Raw genomic sequence first — 16,385 nt, 5'->3', positions numbered from 1 at the left:
TTAATTTCTGATGCTAATGATCTTTATAATTACTGGTGATAATCTTCTATAGATTTCTTTAATTTGGTCATAAGATTAGTTATTACAAAATGAACTGGTGCACGAACCACACTAGTTCCTAGACGTATATGAAGTTCTAGCAATACCCCCCCAATGTAGGTGTTTGAGGCTTTGATTTAAATTAACTATACAGCCCATTAATAATAATAATAATAATAATCTTTATTTAGGTAAGGTACATACATAAAGAGATTTACAAAGTTTGTTGGCTTTATAGATAGAGCTAGTACATACAATGCCTAAAGCCACTATTACGCAAAGCGTTTCGGGCAGGAAAAACATTAATGACTACAGCTTAAAACTAATGGGTAAAAAGAAAAGATGTGATGAGTACATATAAAAAATAGAGGTAAAAGAGGGGGGAACATTGTTGAAAAAGCAGCACAAATACAATTACAAATTATTACAGAAAATGACATTCAAACAGCGTTGATTTGAAAAACAAAAAAACAAAAAATATACATGGGTTGACAACAGGGGGGTAAGGTGGGTTACATGGAATTTATTAGGTATAGCTTCGTTTTTAACTTAAACTGGTTGAGAGAGGTACAGTCTTCAACATGGTTGGGAAGGTCATTCCACATTCTGGGCCCCTTGATTTGTAGAGCATTTCTGGTTTGATTTAGTCGTACTCTAGGAATATCGAAACTGTATTTATTTCTGGTGTGGTGCTCATGGGTTCTGTTACAACCTTCTATGAAGCTTTTGAGATCAGGATTAGCATTATAGTTTAGCGTTTTATATATGTATAATACACATGAGAGAATGTGCAGTGACTTAATGTCTAACATATTCAGAGATTTGAGTAGGGGTACCGAGTGATGTCTGGGGCCAGAATTGGATATTGTCCTAATAGCAGCTTTGTGTTGAGTAATTAGAGGACGTAAGTGATTTTGGGTAGTAGAGCCCCAAGCACAAATACCATAGTTGAGATATGGATAGATATGGGAGTAATAGAGAGTCACCAGGGCAGGGCGTGGTACATAATATCTGATCTTAGAAAGAATGCCCAAAGTTTTTGAAACTTTTTTTGATATGTTTAGAATGTGTCCCTGGAAATTCAGCTTGTGGTCAATGAGAATGCCAAGGAATTTGCCATCTAATTTGTTACAAATTTGGGTATTGTTTATTTTGAGATTTATTTGATTAGAGGATTTATTGCCAAACAGAATATAGAAAGTTTTGTCAATGTTAAGGGTGAGTTTGTTGGCAGTTAGCCACAGATGGACTTTATTAAGCTCAGTATTTACTGTGGCATTTAGAGCAAGGGGATCAGGACTGGAGTAAATGAAGGTTGTGTCATCAGCAAATAGAATTGGTTTGAGGTGTTGGGAGGCATTTGGAAGGTCATTAATGTAGATGAGAAAGAGGAGAGGGCCAAGTATGCTGCCCTGGGGAACACCAATGTTGATGGGTAGTGTGGGAGAAATTGTATTATTCACAGAAACACATTGGAGCCTGTCAGTAAGGTAGGATTTGAGGTATTGTAGGGAGTGTCCTCTGACACCATAATGATGTAATTTAAGAAGAAGGTTTTGGTGGTTGACAGTATCGAAAGCTTTACGCAGGTCCACAAATAACCCAACAGGGAACTCATTTTGATCAAGAGCTGTATGAATCGAGTTAAGCATACTAATAAGTGCATCGTTAGTGCTTTTTTTGGGCCTGAAGCCATATTGGCAAGGGCTAAGTATATTGAGTTTGGCTAGATATGAGTAAAGCTGCTTATAGATTAGTTTTTCAAAAATTTTTGACAAGTTTGGCAGGATTGATATAGGTCTGTAGTTGTTAACATCTGTGAGATCACCACATTTGTGGACAGGCGTTACTCTCGCTGTTTTAGAATATCTGGAAAGGTTTGGAGTTCAAGTGACTTGTTGAAGAGCAAAGCAATAGCAGGGGCTAAAGATCTGGAGGCTTTTTTGTAGATTAAAGTTGGTATCTCCTCAAGGGCACCAGACTTGGTTTTAAGGGAAAGGATTATCTCATTGACGTCAGTGGAATTAATAGGCTTTAGGTACAGAGACTGTGGATAGTTACCTGTAAGATAGTCCTTAATGTCAGTACTGGAAGATGGAATATCATTAGCAAGGGATGAACCAATGGAAGAGAAGAACCTATTGAACTCAATAGCAGAATCCTAGGCTGAAAGCTGACCATCGTTATTAGACAGGAGTGTTGGTTTGTTAATTATAGACTTCTTTGATCCCAATATTTGTGAAATTGTTCTCCAAGTTTGTTTAATGTTGCTCTTTATTTGGGTAAATTTATCTTCGTAGTATTTAGTTTTGGCTCGTCTAATTATCTTAGATAGCAATAATGAGTAATTCTTTGAGAATTCTTTGGAGACAATTCCTAACCTATACTTCTTCTCAAGGTCATGTTTTTTATTAATAGATTTAAGTATTCCCTTTGTAAGCCAGGGATTGTTAAGCCTTTTGGTTGTGACTTGTTTTGTAAGCATAGGACAGTGGGTATTATAAAGGCTAAGAGTTTTTTGAAGAAAAGATTGAACTGCTAGGTTGATGTCCTCTATGTTACCTAACTCGGACTCCCAGTTGACATTATCAGTAGCAGTTATAAAATTGTCTATAGCAGTTTCATTGTGTAGTCTAAAACGTATCTCTCTTGACTCAAGAGGTGGTTTGCTAATGTTAGTTAAGAGAAATGTGGGGTAATGGTCTGTAGTGCTATCGGTGATTATACCTGAAATAAGCGGAGAGGTTATGTTTGTCCAGATGTGATCTAGAGTCGTGGCAGTGCTATCAGTGATTCTAGTAGGTCTAGTGATTAAGGGTATGAGGAAGCAGGAGTTCATACAGTTGAGGAAGCTAACAGCAGTAGGGTGTTCTGGCTCGCAGAGGTCAATATTAAAGTCCCCTGCAATAATTAGGTGGTTTTTGTTCAGTCTGTTATCAAGTATTAGATTTCTAAGGTTTGAGTTGAATTCGGACACATCAGTGTTAGGAATTCTATAAACTGCACCCACAGACAGGACAGACTCGGCACCCTTGACTCTGAAGCTGGCGAAGATATACTCCCCATAGCAGTCTCTAGTTCTAATTTCTTTTAAGCATGTTAGTTCTTGGTGGTAGTAAAGAGCAGTGCCACCACCTCTCTGAAGTTGACGACAGTTGTGAATTGCTGAGTAGTTAGGCATGTTAAAGAGTTGAGTGGTATCCTCTTTCAACCATGTTTCAGTAAGTATAATAAAAGAGAATTTGTTGTCAATAGCTTCAATCAAGGCACTAACATCATCGAAGTGTTTACCTAGGGATCTAACATTCAAATTGATTACAGAGATATTGTGATTATGAGTTACTACATTGTTTACATCATGTGCTGCAAAATATCTGCAATTTAGATCATTAAAGTGATTATTGTCATAGATAGTGGATAAGAGATTAAGTTCTGGGTCTATACTTGACTGCATTAAAAAAAGCTGAATGCAGGAAAAACAAGGAAAGAAAGGCACATTACAAGGTAGAAATAAGCTAGAAAAAAAAAAAAAAAATGTACACAATACTGTGCAAAACAACCACAAAAGGGGCTTACAGGGGTACAATGGAGTAAGGGAGTATGGCTAGGCTAGGCAACCTAGGTAATAAATGAGATTAAAGAAAAAACATATAAACATGGACTATACAAAACACAAGATATAGATATACAAAACAAAAATATAAACAAGACTAAGCAATACAAAAACAAATTGATCAAAAATGAAAAATGAGGTAGATTGCTTACAAGTGCTCTCAGGTACACTGTAAGTAACAATAGATAGATAATATATATCAATATAGATAAGAATGTCACGATACAATAAGATGAGCAGTTACAGGAACAGATGAAAGCAAATCTGCTGTAAAATAGAAAGTAATTATAGCAAAACACAACAATATAATAATATAACAATACAATAACAGCTTACAAAGTATTGAGTCTGCTAAATTAGAGAATAATTATGGCAAAACACAACAATAAATGCAAGTAAACAAAAGAATTGAAACAATTAGAGGTAGAATTAAGGTCACTAGATAGCCATGGAGGATACACAAGTTTGGTGGATAGAACAAAAAATCAGTAGAGACTGACAAGATGAATGTATAAAAAAATTTGACAAATGATAATTGTAAAGTAAAATAATCTTAAAGATAAAATTTTTTATTAAGCTTAGTTTTAACTTATAATTAGTATGAATTTAATTAAAAGAACAAAAATGAGATCAATAATTGATTTCAATAAATGATATAGATCAATACAAATAAATTTAAAATATAATTGGAATAGGGTAAGATTAGATTTAAGAGTAAAATTTTACAATGAAACTGAGGTAGATGCTTGCATAAGTGCATGGAGACTTGATGGATTATTTAGGAAATTATATGAATGAGAGAACATTAGGTAAAAGGTAAGGCAGAGACAGCACCTTAGACAAAGTTAGATTAAGTTAGGTTAGGCTCAGGCACTGAAAGAGTTATTTTAAGTACTGGCATTGGTTGGGTTCAGGTTTTCAGATATACCACAATCACTTAAGAAGGCCAGGAGTTGTTGGTCACATTTTATTTCATATCTTTTTCCTGTAATTTCCTTCTTCGCAAAAATCGTACCATTCCTTGTGTAGCACTGCTTGATAAGACCAAGGTTTTGTTTGCGAATTTGGCGCAGCCTGTAGAGGAGGGATCCACGCTGCTTTGTAAGACACTCATTTATATAGAGGTTGTTTTTTTGCTTAGCAGCTGATTGTATGAGGTCAGACTTCACAGAGGGATTTGCAAGTTTGATGAGCATTCTCCTAATGGTACGGGGATTGTTTTTATCTAACCTAATAGCCGATTTGATTTGAACATTGACACTGATCTTTGAATTAATTAGGGTGTTGGCTATGTTACAGCAATCCTCACCTTGTTGTTCATCAGGTAGATCAGTAGAGCTAATTATCAGGGAGTCATGAAGTTGTTGTTGCTCTTGGTCATCTTCAGAAGCCGCCTGGTGAATCTGAAGGAGATTGATCTGTTTTTCCAGCTTTTGAAGGAGGTCACTTTGAGCTGAGTGGGTTTCTTCGGCCTGAATCTTACGTATTTGTTCCATTGCACCATTTGCAACAGTTTGTATGTTGTGAATTTCTTGGTTGTTGTTCGTCGACGATTCAAGGAGGCGGTCTATGGTATGTTGTTGTCGGATGACTGTGGCTTGGAGGGCCGAAATAGCTTCTGATTGCATTTTCACAAGGTTGTGCAGTTTCTGGAGCCATGGATTACTTCGGAGAGGTTTGAAGTTTGGACAGGGAGCCATAGATTGAGTGAATTCTACAGCTAGAGATTCGAGTGAGTGAGTTGAAGGGGGGGAGTGAGGAGGGGGAGCGGATGCTGTGTTTACCAACATCGGCGGGGATTGCAACGTTGCCAGTGTTTCATTCAGAACTCTAGGAGTAATGGAACCAGAGCGAGAGGCACCCCTGATGTCATGTTCACAGAAAATGGTACCATCCGTTTTCTATGTGCGGCGGCTGAGACGCCAGAGGGAGGTAAACAATAGAGCGTACAGGACGCCCGCCAAGCTTGGTAGCTACTAGTCATGTAATCATATTAAGTATTAAAGTCAGTAACCAAGTCATGACTTTACATCAACCCTACAACCAAGACTTCCTCAGTAACACACAAACACCACATTGGCGACGAGGATGAACTGTGAACGCAGGTATTTGTTCAGTTTCAAACACAAGGGAGAAGCATGCTGCCTGGAGGAGGAAGAGAAGCTGTGAGCGCCATACCCGATGCTGTATGCTAACCGATGCTGTGTGCTAACCAATGCTGTGTGCTAAACGATGCTGTGTGCTAACCGATGCTGTGTGCTACCCAAGCTGTGTGCTACCCAAGCTGTGTGCTACCCAAGCTGTGCTGAAGAAAACTGTGTACTGAGGAATCTGCCGACGTTGTGTACGAAACGACGCTTTGATGTGTACAAAACCTGATGTTTTGGTTACGAAACGACGCTTCGTGCTACAAAATTCATCACACTGAACTGACTGCTGTACCAACTGCTGCACCAACTGCTGCTGTACCAACTGCTGTGCCAACTGCTGTGCTGCTGCTGTGAGTAGGAACAACACATGTACACAAGGGCTAGGTAAGAAGTCAGTTGCTGCTATATTGTGCTCTGCTGTGAACTTTTGCATTAAAATGCTTGTGTGCTTTGCAAAATTAAAGTAATTACAGTGAATTCTTGACTAACATATACAGTGCAGTAAGTGTTTAATATTCTGAGGAACATTTAAGTGATAAGTTACATTTATTCAGTAAAAATGGCAAATATACCTCAGTTTCCTGCATTTGATCCTGACTGTGACCAGACAAACCTGTCACAGAGGTGGGTCAAATGGCTTAAAAAGTTTGAAAATTTGTTGATAGTTTCTGACATCAAAAGTGCTGAAAGAAAGCGTGCCTTTCTACTTCATTATGCAGGTGATAGAGTTTGTGACATCTTTGACACACTGAAAGACACTGGTGGTGCCAAAGATTATGACACTGCCAAAGCCAAACTAACAGAGCATTTCAAACCAAGGCAAAATACTGCTATGGAAATTATGCATTTCAGGAGAGCAAAACAACTCTCTAATGAAACTGTGGATCAATACCACACACGTCTGCAGGGTTTAGCAGCCCATTGTGAGTTTGCTGATGTTGACAAAGAAATCAAACAGCAAATAATTGAATCATGCACATCTACACGTCTTCGTCGAAGAGCTCTAGAACTTGTTGATGATGACAGTTCTCTTACCAAGATACTGGATATGGCTCGTCGAATGGAAGATGCTGCACGTGATGCTCGTGTCATGGAGTGCAGTGCTAATAACGGTTCTGCCACTGTTACTAGCAGTGATGAGGTACGTAAGGTTCAGGGAGGACAACGTGATCAAAGAAGATATCATGGCAAACCTAACAGTAAATTTAGCCGAGAACCACGTCACAACTGGGGTCAAGGAACAAGGCTCAAGCAGTCACAACGACCCACATCAGAGGGTGTCAACAATAAATGTTACAATTGTGGAGGAGACTTCCCACACCAAGATAATGTTTGTCCTGCTCAAGGTAAGAAGTGCTATGAGTGTGGAAAACTAGGTCATTTAGGTGCTATGTGTCGTTCCGCACTAAAGAAACCACAGTCAATGAATAAAAGCACTGTACGAAGATCAGGTCATAGGGGTCGAGGTGGTAAACACAATATTGCACCTCATATCCAGAATGTTAATAATGTACAAGACAACATTTCATTACAACCAGTCTCAGATGACAGTGAATGTGATTATATTTATGGAGTACAAGCAATCACAGAATGGAATGATCTTCCAAACACCCAGAGACATGTGTATACATTGCTGGTATTTGTCTCAAAGTTCTCATTGACACTGGATCAAACATTGACACCATTGCTGAGTGCCACTATGAAAAATTTAGAAAACAGTTCCCAAAGCTAGAAAAATACAATGGTAAAGCCACTGCCTATGCTTCGAAGTTAGCCTTGCCAGTGATTGGAACTTTAACTGCAGAGATTAAGTCAAAGAATGCAATGCTCATTACTACATTCCATGTTGTTAGGAATGCAAAGGAGTCTTTACTCAGTTACAAGACTTCAACCAAATTGGGGCTACTTCAGCTTTCTAATGCTGTAGCAGTGGAATCTGCAAACAATGTTGATGGTATTGTTGCTGAATTTTCTGATCGATTTAAATCCATAGGTTGTTATACTGATAGCAAAGTACATCTGCATATCAACCCAGATGTAATTCCAGTTGCCCAACCACATCGCCGACAACCATTCCATACTCGCAAGAAAGTCGATGCCGAACTGGATAGGCTGATCGACCTAGATATCATTGAACCAGTAACAGGTCCAACACCATGGGTAAGCCCAATTGTCACTCCACCAAAGCCGAAGAATCCAGATGAGATACGCATTTGTGTGGACATGCGTGTTCCCAACAAGGCAATAATGCGTGAACGCCATCCTACACCGACTGTAGATGATATGATCTACCGCTTGAATGGTGCAACTATATTCAGCAAGTTAGATTTAAACAAGGGCTATCATCAGCTTGAACTTGATGATGAGAGTCGCTTCATCACAACGTTTACGACACATCGAGGTCTGTATAGGTACAAGCGCCTGAGTTTTGGTATTAAGTGCTGCCGAGGTATTCCAGCACATCATCAGCCAGGTATTGCAAGACATACCTAATGCTGACAACATGTCTGATGACATCATTGTTTATGGCCGTACCCAAGCTGAACACGACAAAGCTCTTCGTGCAACATTGCAACGCTTACGAGAAAAGAATTTGACGCTAAGCTGAGCAAAGTGTGAGTTCAATCAACATAAAATTGAATTCTTTGGACATGTACTTAGTGACAAAGGTCTGTCTCCAGATCCTAAGAAAGTTGCAGATATCAAGAATGCTGCACCTCCTTCAACGTCCACTGAAGTACATAGTTTTCTGGGAATGGCAAACTACTGTTCTCGCTTCATTCCAGATTTTGCTACCATTACGAAGCCTCTACGTGAGCTCCTGAAGAAAAATGCATCATGGTACTGGAGCGATATCGAGCAAAATGCATTTGATGCTGTGAAAGATGCACTAGTAGAGAATGCGACTGCTGCATACTTTGATCCATCAATGGACACTGAGTTAACGGTGGATGCTAGTCCTGTTGGATTAGGTGCTGTTTTAGCCCAACACAAACCTGGTCAACCAGATTCCAGAGTAGTAATTGCCTACGCCAGCCGTTCTCTCACAGATGTTGAGCAACGATACAGTCAGACAGAGAAGGAAGCTCTTGCTCTTGTATGGGGCTGTGAACACTTCAATGTGTATCTGCTTGGTGCGCCCTTCGCCACGATAGTCACTGACCACAAACCGTTGGAGACCATCTTCAATAATCCAAGGTCCAAACCACCAGCTCGCATTGAGTGATGGGCTCTTCGTCTGCAACCATACAACTTTACGGTGAAATACAAGCCGGGTGCAGGCAATCCCGCTGATTACATCAGTCGACATCCTGCAAACAGTTTCACCATCACCAAGCATCAGCAAGTTGCCGAGGAATATGTACACTCTGTAACCTGTGATGCAGTCCCTAAGGCTCTCACTCTTGATGAAATCCGTACTGCAACCCTAGAGGACCCAACTCTGCAAGCAACAGTGGATGCATTGACTAAGAAAAAGTTTCCACGCATCCCACCCTCAGGAGTTGACCAAGATGCATTCAAAGCACTTGAACGCATCCAGACAGAATTAAGTGTTACGCAACAACGCGACACTGTGCTGCGAGGTACTCGTATCGTTATTCCAGCTGTTCTCCAGCAACGTGCTCTGAAGCTTGCACATCAAGGACACCAAGGTCTTGTTAGGACCAAACAGCTGCTACGAGAAAAGGTGTGGTTTCCTGGCATTGATTGTCAAGCAAAGGATATGCATGATGCCTGTGTCCCTTGCCAAGCTGCAGTGGATACTTCAAGACCAACACCTCTACAACCTTCACCACTACCTGCTGCACCATGGACGGAAGTATCGATGGACTTCTGCGGACCACTACCAACTGGAGAGTACTTGATGGTAGTCATTGATGATCACTCACGTTATCCAGAAGTAGAAATCATCACTTCCACATCTGCAAAGGCTGTCATCCCGAAACTCGACAAGATCTTTTCAAACTTTGGCATTCCTGAAGTTGTCAAGACAGACAATGGACCGCCATTCAATGGACAAGACTTCGTCAACTTTGCTGAGCATATTGGATTCAAACACCGCCGTGTGATGCCACTACATCCTCAAGCAAATGGAGAAGTTGAGAGATTCATGCAACCTCTCATGAAAGCGGTACGCTGTGCTCATGCCGAAGGACGATCCTGGAAACAAGCTATGTATGCTTTTCTCAGGAACTACCGTGCAACACCACATGGAACACTGGGCAAGTCGCCTGGCGAACTTTTATTTGGACGTCCTATGAGAATCGCACTACCCGTCATGCCAGCCGAGGTAACGGATAAACGTCTCGCTCAGAAGGATGCACTAGCCAAGGGCAAAATGAAAATTGCTCATGATCAACGTGCAAAGGAACAGTTCATAAAGGTTGGTGACACTGTTCTCGTTAAAAAGAAAAAAGAGGGAAAGTTAGATATGCCGTATGATACAAAACCATATAAAGTGATTAGTGTAAAAGGAACTATGGTAACAGCTAGTAATAGAGATCATAGTATAACACGTAATATGGCCTATTTCAAAGTGATTCCAACTAGTGTAGAAAATGATGAAGTGCAAAGTCGTGCAAAAGAAAAAGAAAAAAATAGTTATAACCCGACAAACAATTCATCAAGGGATGTTATTGTATTTGGGGACTCGCGTCCTAAACGTCATGTTAAACGCCCTACACGATTTGATGATTAATTGTGTTCCTATGTAATGAAAAGTATTTACTTATTATGCTAAACTAAATTTAATATTGTTTGAATAATGCAGATATCTCATTCAATATTTTGTAACTTTGTATTACAGTTTCTTTCATGTTTAACATTGCATATGTATTTTTAACATTGAAATCCTTTGTGGAAAAGATTAAGTTGTTTAAATTCTTTGTGTGCTTAATTAATGTTAAATGTATGCAGTATCTCTTGATATGGTAATAACTTACTTTGTGTCAATAACTTTGCTTTGTGCTACAAGTATGGTAGACATCCTGTATTCATTCTTTTTAAAGAAAAGGAGGGATGTCATGTTCACAGAAAATGGTACCATCCGTTTTCTATGTGCGGCGGCTGAGACGCCAGAGGGAGGTAAACAATAGAGCGTACAGGACGCCCGCCAAGCTTGGTAGCTACTAGTCATGTAATCATATTAAGTATTAAAGTCAGTAACCAAGTCATGACTTTACATCAACCCTACAACCAAGACTTCCTCAGTAACACACAAACACCACACCTACCTTGCTTGTTGTTATGTTTGGGCATGTTTTCGGCGAATAGATTCTTGGTAGTGTTTCTAAAGGTAGATACTTGGTGAATTATAGTAGGGATGGGCGTATAGGGAACACTTGGCAGGAGGGTCGTAGAAAGGCAGGCGAAAATTGGTTAATTTTGGTCTCTGTCTTCTAACTATCTCTACCCCTTAATAGTACCAGTTCCCCCATAGCAAGCCCACCAATTTACATAACAAGTGGGGGCCTGTCCAGGATGAACAGTAAATTGAAAAAATTTAATTTTTGAGTGCCAAAACTAAAAATTCTTGTTTTCCGCAGAACGGTTGTGTTAGCCTAGGGTCCAGCTCATCTAGCAAAGGATTCATTTTTACTGACTGGACACCTAGCTGGATCTCTTCACGATTGAGATAAGTGTGGCCTTGTGTTAGGGGCCGTGCAAATTTTTGTTTTTTCCAATTTTTATTTTTTTAATTTTTTCATTGGCTAAGAACTAAATTAATTAGTGATGGCATCTGAAATGCAGGAACTGGCAGAGAATCCTTCAGTGGTAGAGATAAAGAAACTTACCAAGTCTAATTTAGTATTGTTAGGCAAGGAATTTGGCCTAGAATTAAATGACACGGATAAAAGTGGACTTTGGTGAATGAAATATTACAACATTGTATTGATCAAGAACTATTGGCAAGTGATACACCTTTATGCCAGCCTAGCCAAGCGGAAAGTGCAGCTCATAGGGACAGAGAGTTAGCTCTGGAGTTAGCAAGAATAAAATTAGAGGAACAAAGACTCAAAACCGAGGAGGCTAGAATTAGAGTGAATGCCACTGGACCTCCACCTGCCGGGGATTCAAACCCCAGGCATTATGAGAAAAAACATAATTTGCCTGAATTTTCAGAGTCGGACCCTGAAAGGTTTTTCAACCATTTTCAGAGATTGGCCATGTCCATGAACTGACCAAAACCATAACAGGTGAAAATCCTACAGGGAAGATTTAGGGGTAAAGCACAAGATATTTTTATAAACATGCCAGACGACGAGTGTTTTGAATATGATAAAGTCAGGGAACGTATTTTGCGGGCATATGAAATTACACCTGAAGCTCACCGCCAAGCTTATCGCAACCTTAGGCCTACTCACAACCAACCACTCACTTAATTTGTTAATGATCAAATTAGATTGTTTGATAAATGGATTTGCTCGGCGAAAGTTGAAACATTCGAGGCTCTCAGGAACGTAGTTTTAATGGAGCATTTTATAGATATTATGCCAGAGAATGTTTCACATTACATTAGAAGTAGGATAGAGGTAAATTCTAAGATAGGGGATTTGGCCAAGATGGCAGAAAACTACCAATTGGCGGGCAAAAGGCCCAATAAAAATAATTTTACCCCACAGAGTAGCAAAACTTATACCCACAGCCAGTCCAGACCAGCTCATTCTAACCCTATAACTAATGCACCTTCTGTTTCAGACATAACTAACCCTGTTAAAGTGTCTAGCCCCACGGCACCTAAGGGTGAACCGAAGGGTAATTCTGTTAGTAATGTCTCTTCTCCCCGACGTTTCTGTGGTCACTGTAAACGTCCAAACCACGTTATTAGCCGTTGTTAGCAACTGTACCCAAAAAAAAGACCCAATGCTCTAGTTGTGACACAGGGCTTGAGGCCTTCGGATGGGTTAGGGAGTAAGACCTCCAACCCACAGTGGTTGGACTTGCTTACCCCATTCTTATCGAAAGGGAGACTACTTTTGTCTGAGGGTTCTTCCTGGAAGGACGCGGTGATCTTCTGAGACACCAGTACCATCCAGACTTTAATTTTAGAGAGTGCTTTGCAAGGTGCCGACACTCTCGACACTGGAGAGGTGGTACTGGTCGAGGGTGTCACTAGTGATACTCGAGCAGTACCCCTCCATAAGGTTACCCTGGAATCTGATTTCCACAAGGGTGTTTGTACAGTCGGAGTCACTTCATACCTACCTTTCCCTAATGTTGATGTAATAGTTGGTAATGATTTAGCAGGGGATAAGGTAGGGGGGACTCCAGACTGCCTATTATGTTGCCTACCCCTATGGTTTGCCTGGATCCACCCGCCGCAGAGGATAATGTTGTGTACCCTGCGTGTGCGGTGACCAGGTCTATGGGACTTAAATGTAAGGGCAGCCCTGTGCTTGCCAAGGTGGTATATCCCGAGGACACAAGGAACTTTTTGAGTGGTGAAAACCAAGTGGACCTCGCGGACACATTCATGGCCCGACTCGATGACGTGGCCAAGGACATTGTGGAGAGCCTGCCACCGCCACCTACTGAGAGTAGTGGGGAGGTGGAGGAGAACACTGTTGAGCCTCGGCCAATGGCATCTGACCAAGGCTTAGATGCCTCCTTGAGTGAGTTACAGAAAGCTGACCCCACTCTTGCAGATTGTCGTGAGACAGCCATCTCTATGGAGGAAATTGCAGATGCAGCAACTGGGTACTACTACAATGATCGGATTTTGATGAGAAAATAGAGACCACAGAGTACTCCCTTGTCAAATGAGTGGGAGGTAGTCTACCAGGTTATGTTGCCGACCTGCTATAGAGAAAGAGTTTTAACAGCTGCTCATGATGATCCTATGGGGGGACATCAAGGTATTAATATTACGTATCACAAAATTTTTAAGTATTTTTTCTGGCCCAAGCTGAAAAGCGATGTGGCAAAATTTTGTAATGCGTGTATTGTTTGTCAACTGGTAGGGAAACCAAACCAGACTCCACCTAAAGCTCCTCTAAGGCCTATTGTCATGCCAGAGGAACCATTTTCTCATGTGGTAATGGACTGTGTTGGACCATTACCTAGAACTAAGTCTGGTAATATTTACCTAATCACGATGATGTGTATCACAACTCGTTATCCAGAGGCTTTTGCTGTAAGGAACATCCGAGCAAAAACTGTTGTTGCTCGTATGTTGCAATTTTTTTCCACTTTTGGACTGCCTCGGGTCGTGCAAACTGACAATGGTACTAAGTTTAAGTCTGATATTTTTGAACAATTTTGTAAGGACCATGGAATAACTCATAAGGTTTCCAGCCCATACCATCCACAGAGTCAGGGGGTAATTGAACGTTTCCATCTAACTCTGAAGCAGATGTTGAAGACATCGTGCGAGAGTTCCCACACCTTCTGGGATGAGAATTTACCGTATGTTTTGTTTGCGGCTAGAGAGGGATTACAAAGTTCACTGGGTTGTTCTCCTTTTGAGTTAGTCTTTGGCCATAAAGTTCATGGACCCTTGCAAATATTACAGGAGAATCTGTTAGGGAACGTAACGTTAACCGAAGGTTCGGCTTTCTTTGCGCAACACCACCAGAGACTCAAGGACTGCAAGGCAGCGGCACTAAAGTATCTTGGGAAGGCCCAAGACAAGATGAAAGAACGTAACGATGCTAAATCTAAGTTGCGGGTATTTCAGCCTGGCGACCCTGTCCTGGTATTAAAGCCTCGATTAGGGAACACTATGTCCCACAAGTACGAAGGCCCCTACATTGTGACAGAAAAGACTGGGGACCTCACGTACAAAGTGAGGCACTCTGACAAGCGTAACCAGGTAATGCTCGTACATGTAAATCGGCTGAAGAAGTTCCAGGGCCCCAGGCCCATTGCACTAACCAATGTTTCCATTTCCAGTGAGGGAGGGGTTGATTGTTCTGGGGACCCAACTAATCTCATTCTCAATAATTCTAGTTCTGTGAATGCTGTGGAGGAGGGACTGTCCCATTTGCAGATGGCCCAACATGAAGAGGTGCAGTCGTTGGTTGATGAATTCTCCAGTCTGTTCGGGGAGGTCCCGACCCAGACTGATGCCATTTGCCATGATGTCGAGTTGATGGACTACACCCCCATTCGCCTTCAACCCTATCGGATGAGTCCAGAAAAGAAGGCCATCGTACGGAAGGAGGTCGACTTCTTGCTCCAGCACGGCCTCATCCGGCCGAGCCAGGGCTCTTGGTGCTTGCCCTGCCTTTTGTTCCCCAAACCAGACGGCTCCTGGCGATTATGCACAGACTATCGGCAGCTCAACAAGGTGACCATTGTGGATGCCTATCCGCTGCCCCTCCTCGAGGACTGCATCGACGAGCTGGGAAATGCCAAGTACGTCTCGAAATTCGACCTCTCGAGGGGGTATTATCAAATCCTGCTCACTGAACCTGCCAAAAAACTAACTGCGTTCGTGACACCCGAGGGTGTTTTTGAGTATCAAGTGTTACCGTTCGGCTTGCGTAATGCCCCTGCCACGTTCCAGAGGCTAATGAACTCTTTGCTCGCTAATGTGCCAAATTGTCGGGCGTATTTAGATGATATCGTGCTCTTTGACAGTAATTGGGCTGACCACATAGCTAGGTTATGCCAGTTGTTCGCAATCTTGAAAAAGGCAAATCTTACCTTAAATGCAAAAAAGTGTCATTTTGGCCAAGGCACAGTGACCAACCTCGGTTATGAAGTGGGCCAAGGAAAAGTGTTACCTTGGCAAGATAAAATCAGTGCCATTCTGGAGTATCCAGTGCTAAAGTCTAAAAAGGACGTTCAAAGATTTATCGGTATGTGTGCGTACTATCGACGCTTTTGTCAGAACTTTTCCAGTGTTGCCACTCCTCTCACTGACTTGTTGCAAAAAGCCGTTAAATTTAAGTGGTCATCAGACTGTGCAGAGGCATTTAAAAATTTGAAATTGATCTTAGCGTCCGCCCCAGTGCTTGCTAGTCCAATGTTCGACCGACCGTTTAAAATTCATGTTGACGCGTCTGACTCGGGTGCTGGTGCAGTGTTGTTGCAAACTGGGGATGATCAGGTGGAATACCCACTATATTATTACTCTGTGAAATTTGGCAAGGTGCAACGCAATTATTCAGTGGTAGAAAAAGAGGCATTGGCGCTAGTGTTAACATGTAAAAAGTTCGAAGTTTACCTCACAGGTAATATAGTGGAAGTGTACACGGACCATAACCCACTGGTCTTCCTCACTCAGATGAAGGGGAAGAATAAACGCATCCTCAGGTGGGTATTGTACCTACAGGACTTCAATCTTTCCATTACCCACCTACCGGGCAGGCTCAATGTGATAGCCGACGCTCTGTCCCGGTTGCCTGAATAACATTCTTCTGAGCCACAGGAAGCCATTTACCAACTGTCATGCTTTAGTTATTTTTTTTTAGGTTCTCCTGTGACATTAAATATTCCGTGTCCAATTTATTTACTTCCCTGTTTTTTTGTGTATGTGTTTTTTTTTTCTCTCAGAGAATTCCTTTGTACTTTTCTTGCAGAGAAATTGTTGGTTTTGATTGATTTTTTTTTGTCATAGATTTACCTTTTTATTCTCT

Source organism: Procambarus clarkii, chromosome 12 (assembly GCF_040958095.1).
Source record: "Procambarus clarkii isolate CNS0578487 chromosome 12, FALCON_Pclarkii_2.0, whole genome shotgun sequence".
Taxonomy (NCBI): domain Eukaryota; kingdom Metazoa; phylum Arthropoda; class Malacostraca; order Decapoda; family Cambaridae; genus Procambarus; species Procambarus clarkii.
Note: the sequence above shows the minus strand (reverse complement) of the source record.